Raw genomic sequence first — 8,301 nt, 5'->3', positions numbered from 1 at the left:
CACCCAACTTCCTCTCTCAGTTCTGTCCAAACGCCCCTGAGGAGGGCCACCCCTCACTCGGAATCTGAAGTCCCGCATGGAAACCCGGATGGGCCCAGTCCAGTCCGAGGCCCCTGGCAGAGCTGACCGAGGAGAAAGGGGCGTCGGGGCCGTTTAACCTCCTTCTGGGGAGGTCAGGCCAGCCCCCACCACGACCAACAAAGGGGAGGGTCCTCCAAAATGGGAAGAGCCGCTCTGTGGGGACAGGACGGGCGGGACGGTGAGCACCTGACCACACCCGCCGTGGTCCCCTCACGTCTCCCCTGCACCCGCGCCCCCCCCACGCACTTCCGGGGGGGAGCGAGTTCCCACCTCATGTAGAGCCTCCTTCGGCGGAAGAGTTTGTCCCCAGGCGAGGACAGCCCAGGGTCCCCTGGGTCCTGCATTCAGGGACAGCCCAGGGTCTCTGGCCATGCACGTTCAGTTCAGCTTGTCACTGGTCCCGTTCAGTTCAGCTTGTCACTCTACACTTACAAAATATATTTTACAATTTTATAATTGATTTTTGAGAGAGAGCGGGGGAGGGCCAGAGGGAGAGAGAGAGAGAGAACCCCAGATGGGTTCCGCCCTTATCAGCATAGAGCCTGGCGCGGGACTTGAACTCACAAACCGTGAGTCCATGTCTGAGCCGGATGCTCAACTGACTGAGCCCCGGGCGCCCTGCAAAGAGTGTTGAAAGGTAACAACCAGCAAGTTGTCCTCTGCACGACGGCTGTGGAAAGAGGGAAGGAGAAGGGGATGTAGTTAAACTGTGTAAACAAGGAACTTAGCAGCACGGGAACGTCCAGACCGTTATTAGTAAGTCAACCGGGGCACCTGTCTGGGTCCGTCGGTTGAGCGTCCGACTTGGGCTCAGGTCACGATCTCACAGCTCATGGGTTCGAGCCCCGCGTCGGGCTCTGTGCTGACAGCTCGGAGCCTGGAGCCTGTTTCAGATTCTGTGTCTCCCTCTCTCTCTGCCCCTCTCCTGCTTTCTCTCTCTCTCTCAAAATAAACATTAAAAAGAAAGAAAGAGAGAGAGAGAATCAGATCAGCGGGACAGAACAAAGGCCTTAATATAGCACCATGAAGGCTGCGAGGGCCCGAGCAGCGTGCTGGTCACCCGTCAGGGCAGTGTCCCCAGCACTGGCCTGTCTGTCCCAGTTTGGAGGGGCGTGAGGAAGAAGCAGGAAGACACAGATCATTAGAGAAAATAGAGCCGGGGGTGCCTGGGGGCGATGATGAGGTTCCCACTCCAGATAAAGTTTGAGGGGCAGGGGGTGCCTGGGCTCCACCCTCACTGAGGTGAAGAGTCCCCAGGCCTCCCTGACCAGGAGCCCCATGCAAGGCGGGCCCAACCCCCTGGTGAGGGTCCCGACAGCTGGTGTGAGCAGGTGTCGGGTGAGGTGTGTCTTCTCCCGGACGGGGCTCTGGGGTGGACACGGGGGCCGCCGGGGGTGGCCCCTCCCGCGACCGTCAAACACCAGGCACACAACCGTGCCCCTCGAGCAGTGCCGCTGGGACGCTGCCCTCCGCCCTGTGACCCGAGTCGCCGGCTGTCCTGTTGGGAGGGCCGGGTGCTGAGGGAGGGAGGTGACAGAGCCCAGGGCTGACCCACATGGGGCTTTCCCAGAGCCCAGCGCCGAGGGCGGGCCCGGAAGTGGGGGGGGTGGAGGCGGGCCTGCTGCTGGGGGCTCGAATGGGGCCCAGCCCGTGGGAACTGGAGCAGGACAGGACGCGTCAATGGCCCTCAGAAGGACGCCTTGCAGGTTAGGAAGGAGACGTCCCCAAGGGCTCCCCGAGGCGGAGTGGACGGAGCAGGGGCAGGGCGCCAGTGTGGAGCGGGCGGGGTCCAGGCACGCTCCTGGAGCCCCCCCCCAGGGCAGCGGGTGCCAGGAAGAGCCACCCCCGAGCACAGGGGGCAGAGGGGCCGGGCCCTGGCAGGCAGGGCCTGAGCACGGCTGGTGAGAGGTGTGAGGCCGCACCCGAGGTCCCGGGGGTCGTGACAGGAGGGGGCACTGACTCCCGGCAGGGCCTCGCTGACCCGTGATGGAGGCGTCCCGGGTGCTGAAAAGAAGCGGGAGATGGCGCCCCGACCGTGTCTTCAGGCCAAGGATCTCGCTCCACGGAGTGTCCAGCGGTGGGCGGGTGGCGGGCGCCCCTCGGGACCAGCGTGGCAGAGACGTGGACTGGGCAGCGGAGGCGGTGCTTGTCTGATGCGCCAGGGCCTGCACACTTGTGTGCTCACACTCAGCTCCAGTGGGTACAGCCCGTGGGTGGGGGAAGGGGCGCTGGGGGACGGTGGAGTTTTCTGTTCTTGCCCAGACCCACCCCGTTTGCTTTCCCCCTGGAAGCAGCGGTCACGAGCCCAGGGGCAGCCTCCGGGGCCAGAAGCAGGGTGCTCCCCCAAGAGGAGACGGTAGTGAGGTCTTTAATCCCCGCGTGGGCCATTCCCGAGGCCTGACGGGTGGCCAAGCCTTCACGCCCTCCAGCAGGCGGGGCTGCCGCGTGGCTGGGCAGCCCGGTCCTCATGGGAACAGCAGTGGACGGAGGGCAGGCGCTCCCCATCACGGCCCGAAGGAGGCCGGGCTCAGGTTCCTTCCAAAGCCTGAAACTTTGCAGCCACGTATGGCCACACGCACTCCTGCCTTCGGAGCCTGCAGACACCCTCTGGGGGTGTGACAGCCGCCCGACCAGGTGTAGTCGTGTGCTTCGGACTTTTATGATCATGTTGCTCTAAGGGACCCAGCCAAAGGCCAAGGGGTGGCCAGTGATGTCATTTAGATCGAACATTGGGCTTTTGTCCAGTTCCTGGCACACATTTCCTAAACCCCTGGCGTCTCTGAAGTGGTGAGTGTCCCGGGTGTGTTCCCGCAGTGACTGGTGGCTTCTGGACAGAGACGGGCCCCCGGGAGGCCAGGCGTGCTGAGAACCCTGGGGAGGGGAGAGGGCGGGGGACTCAGTGACTCACCAGTGGCCAGCCGTGACATCGCCCACGCCCGCCCAGCGGGATCCCCGGACAGGCCCCGAGCCGCCGGGCTTGGCTGGTGAGCGGGTGCTGGTGGCAGGAGGGGGGCCACCCAGACGGGGCATGGACGCTCGGCGCCCCTTCCCGGCGCCCCTTCCCGGCACCTGGCCGCCTGCACACGCGCCTCCCTGCGGCTGTTCCTGACCGCGTCCTTAAATAAATCGGTAACAGTCAGGGAGCCCTTTCCTGAATTCTGTGTGCCGTTCTGGGAAACTGGAGTCTGAGAAGGGGGCCACGGGAGCCCCCGATCTCCAGACGTACAGGTGCCCTGGCCTGCCCGTGTGCCCATCCGCAGAGTGCCCGGCCAGCCTGGCCCGCCGTGGCCTGTCTCGACCACATGTCAGTTAGCAGAGGTGACTCCTGGGGTCACCTGGGCGCTGTGAGCCCACCCTTCCAGGGCCCCAGCTGGGGCGGCCACAGCCTCCCCGGACTCCCTGGGAGGAGCCCCCCAAGCCCTCCAGAAGGGGTTCCTGCAAATTCTCCAGCAGCTGCAGCCAGACTGTACTCAGAGGCTCTGCTCGGCCTCTGTCCCCAGGAGCCTTGGTGTGGCGGCCGGGCCTCCCCACGCGGCTGCAGCCAGGGGCTGCCCGGTGCCGGGATGTCAGAGCCTCGCCCTCCCTGCCCGCCAAGCCCTCCCTGGTCCCACCCCTGCAGCCCAGCCTGGGTCTCTTCACAGCCCCTGCGTGGGTGGGTCCTCACAGCCTTCCCTGTGGAGGGTGGGCCCGCCCCCGCCCCCCCGAGGTGCGCCCCGGCCCTGCACACGAGCTACCAGCAGGAGCAGAAGGACTGAGGCCGCAGTCAGACCCTCGCTGTTTGCGCAGCTGGGCCCTCGTCTGCTCACCAGGCAAAAAACGCCCTGAGCCCTGAGCGGGGCAGCAGCTGCGGCTGGTGACAGAGAGAGACAGCCCACGGGTAGTGGCCCGGCACCGTGGCCAGCGGCAGGGATGGGGAGGCAGGGCGGGGCGGGAGCCGGGGAGGAGGCTGGGGGTCCCAGGGCATGAGCTTCTAGCCTGCCTGTTGTTTAAAGAAAGTGTTGGGGCGCCTGGGTGGCTCGGTCGGTTAAGCACCTGATGCTTGATCTCAGCTCAGGTCATGATTTCAGGGTCATCAGTTCAAGTCCCGCACTGGGTGTACAGCCCACTCAAAAAACAAAACAAAACAAAACAAAACTGGGGCGCCTGGGGGGCTCAGTCAGTTAAGGGTCTGACTTCGGCGCAGGTCATGATCTCACGGTTCGTGGGTTCGAGCCCCGCATCGGGGTCTGTGCTGACAGCTCAGAGCCTGGAGCGGCTTCGGATTCTGTGTCTCCCTCTCTCTCTGACCCTCCCTTGCTCACACTGTCTCTCTCTCTCTCTCTCTCTCTCAGAAATAAATAAAACATTTTTAAAAATCAAAACAAAACTAAATAAATGAACTTGTTGGCTGTTGTTTTCTAGATCAGAATTTCCAAAAAAAGTCCTATTTCAGACAGAACTTACACCTCCATGACTCAGGATAGAGCGAACATGCCTCCTCGGGTCCATTATTTCAGGTGCTTGAGATTTTGGCCAGCATCAGACTTACCTGAGTTTCGTTAGAGCGTCGCCCCCGTGCTCGTGGAAGCGTCTGCAGCCTTTCCGTGGAGGTCGTCGGTCCTGCATCCCTCCTGCAAGCCCGGGCCCGTAAGCAAGCACTCAGACATCTTTCCAGTGCGGTTTCTTCCCGGCGTTTTACTACCGCGCGGGCCCCACTGTCTCCACAGCCAGGCAGGCTCCCAGCAGAAAGGGCAGGAAGCCAGGAGGCACACGTGTGTGTGCACGTGTGGACGGGGGCGCACGGGCATGTTGGGCAGGGGCACATTCCAATTGGAGGAAGCCACTGTCCAAGTGCCCGAAGGTGAGGGACCCAGGGCGCCGGCTCGGGGACGGGGTGGTTTGGATGCAGTCAGGTGGAGGTGGCTGCCGGGACGGGACAGAGGGAGTGGGGGGACACGGCAGTGCCGGGGTGCACGGTCCCACCCTCCTCCTGGGCACATGACCGCATCCCGGCCGGGGGCACCTGGGCAGGAGAGACACTGCTTGAGGGGCGGCCCTTCCTGCCCAGTCTCCTGGGCCTCCCTTCCCTCGGGCTGAGACCCCGCAGGCCTCCTGTGCCGGCCGCTGGCGAAGGTCGGGACGGAGGAGGACCCCCCGCCCAGCCCACCCCAGCCCGTGTGGAAAGTTTAGGATTTCTTTGCCCTCCTGCCTGGCTGCTGCCTGGACCGGCCTGACCCGTCTGTCTTCTGGTCTCTGCCTTGCTTGCCCCTAATTTGGGCATTGAACTTTGTCCCCACACGGCTTTTAAAATTCCAGCTCTAGGGGCGCCTGGGTGGCTTAGTCGGTTAAGCGTCCGACTTTTGCTCAGGTCATGATCTCGCCGTTCGTGGGTTTGAGCCCCGCGTCGGGCTCTGTGCTGACTGCCAGCTCGGAGCCTGGAGCCTGTTTCAGTCTGTGACTCCCTCTCTCTCTGACCCTCCCCTGCTCACGCTGTCTCTCTCTCTCTCCCCTAGAAATAAATAAAAAAAAAAAATAAATAAATAAAATAAAATTCCAGCTCTGGAAGCGATCGGCTTTCCAACCTTGCAGAGTTCTGAATCTCCAGATCCGTCTCTGTGTTCGCTGTCATCTCTCTGTGCAAAGTGGATGCTGCTCCCTGAGCCCGTCCCTTCCTGTGCAGCGACGATAGCGCGAGTGGTTTTCACAGCATTTCACCCAGCGTCGGACGGACACCACGCCCTCCAGCCGCCTGGCTGCGCCTTGTTTCCAGTTTATGGTTTATCTGAACACAACCGGGTCTGTCCTGACTCCACAGAAATGGCTTCTTTGCAGTAGGAGTGGCCACTAAAAACCACCTGAACTAGTAAATGTCCACAAAACCTCCGTAGTGCAGGATGGTGAGCTTTGCAGCTCATGCAATGGGGCTCAGCTTGTCTGGTCTTGGATGGGCTCGTTCCCACGGCAGGGAGTGGGCTGCCTCAGTGGGCTGAGTCCCCCCCACGTCTCTCTCTGTCTCTATCATCCCCCAGAAGGCAGGGCTGGGTGTGCTGTGCTGATGAGAGCGAAGGCAGGTCGCAGGACTGACTGGAGTCGAGGGACAGAACTCCCCACCCACGGGGACGACTGCCGCCAGGTGGCATAGCAACAACGTGGGTAGAGGTAAGGGCGAGGCCTGGGGACAGAGATACCATGTGTCAAGGGCGGGGGGGGGGGTAGACAGATAACTCAACCTGTTTTTTTTTTTTATGTTTATTTATTTAGTTTTAGAAAGAGAGAGAGAGCATGAGCAGGGGAGGGGCAGAGAGAGAGAGACAGAGAATCCCAAGCAGGCTCCTCAATCAGCACAGAACCTGATGTGGGGCTTGAACTCACAGCTCAATAAATATCGAGAGTCACATGCTCCACCCACTGAGGTGCCCGGTGCCCCTGACTCAACCTTTAAAATCTGGCCCCGGGGACGGACGCTGTGACCGGACAGGCTCCGGGAGGGGCACGCAGGTCAGCAGGGCACCGTGTCCTCCTGGCAAAGAGAGCGCTGCATTTCTCAGCCTCCCCAAGGGGGTGTGGTCGATGGGGTCACATGACTGAGTTCCCATGAGGGCAAGCGAGGGGGATGAGGTCAGCGCCTTCCTTCCTTTCAAGGTGACCTTGAAGGACACATGTTCCAAAGACAGCTCGCAGGTGAGGAGGGGCTCCAGCCCTGCGAAACCAAGCGGGAAAAACAAGCGGCCTGGGCTTCCAGGGCTGGGCTGGCGTGTGCCCCTCTCCCCGGAGCCCCGGACTCGGAAAAGCCATGAGCCCGCTGTGTGCGGCCCAAGCCCTCCGGGACCTCGCCGGCTGCACCCACCCACAAGGACTGGGGGGCGCTCGCCAGGCCACGGGGGTCGTGGGGGCCAGGCGCTGGAGGCCGAGCCTGAGCACAGGAAGCCTCGGGAGGTAGAGTGGCTTCGAGGAGGCCAGTGAGTGAAGTGAGCACGAAACGGCCTGAAGGGCGGGCTTGTGCGGGACTTCCAGCCTCACAAGTGAGGCTGTTCTGAGGCCCAAGGGAGGCAATGGGCTCAGTCACGGGAGTGGAGGGAAGGAGGCTGGGTGGCGTGGAGAGGGCTGTCCCACTGGAGGATACGGGGACTGGGCCGGAGAAGAGGATGGGAGGCTGGCCTCCGTGGACGTGGACCCTTGTCACCAGCTCCCGAGCTGACATCAGGTCCCGGGCCAATCCCAAGGGCACAGCGTTTTAAATCCGTGTTCTCTAGAGAAGCGGGGGCGTGCGCGCGTACACAGAAAAGAGGTTTGTGGTAAGGCCCGGGCTCACGCGGTTACGGAGGCCGAGAAGTCGGCGAGCTGGAGGCCCAGGCAAGCCTGACATTCCAGTGCGGGTCCGATGGCAGGAAGAGACTGACGTCTGGGCTCACACGGTCTGCCAGAGCAGTTCCCTCCTCTCAGCCCTTTCCAGCTCTCAGGCATTCAACTGATTGGGCAAGGCCCACCCACATCAGGGAGGGCCATGTGCTACTCGATCCACGCTTCCAAGTGTGATTCTCATGCAGAAGCACCCAGAGACACACCCACAATCGCGTTTGTCCAGACACCTGGGCCCCCGTGGCCCACACGGGGCTTCTGTCCCTGTGATGGTGCTGTTCCACCTGATCTCCCCGCTCAGGACCACAGGCCCGCATATGATGAGGACGGGCAGAGAGGAAGCCGTCAGAGTCGGGTCCCGAGCCTGTTACCCCTGGAGAAGCCGTAACCAGCTGGACGCGGAACTTGGCTCCCTTGCAAGGGTCTGGGAGCCGCCGGGTCACTGCTGGGCAGGGCTGGCAGACAGGACACAGGAGAATGGAGGCCAGGTGTCCCCTCTGCTTGAGTGACTGTAACTCACCCCGCAGCCTGTGGGGTGCACGCCACACACAATCCCTGTCCTGGGGCCACAGCCCGAGGTCCAGGCAGGGCAGGGCCGCCCCCCGAGGCCTCTCTCCTGCGTGTGGACGGCCATCCTCGCCCTGTGTCCTCACGGGGCCGTCCCTCCGTGCATGTCTGTGTCCTGATCCCTCTTCTCACGAGGACCCGGGCACACGGGATCAGACCCCCCATGACCCCGTGTTCCCTCAATCACCCCTGTGAAGTCCCCTCTCCAGACACGGTCATGTCCGGGTTAGGACGTCACCATATGACTTCGGGGGACGCTTCAGTCCACAGCACTGAGATAAAGGTGTGGGAATCAGAACGCATGGGCTTGTGAGG

Source organism: Hyaena hyaena, unplaced genomic scaffold (genome assembly GCF_003009895.1).
Source record: "Hyaena hyaena isolate Hyena2069 unplaced genomic scaffold, ASM300989v1 scaffold_1888, whole genome shotgun sequence".
NCBI lineage: Eukaryota > Metazoa > Chordata > Mammalia > Carnivora > Hyaenidae > Hyaena > Hyaena hyaena.
Note: the sequence above shows the minus strand (reverse complement) of the source record.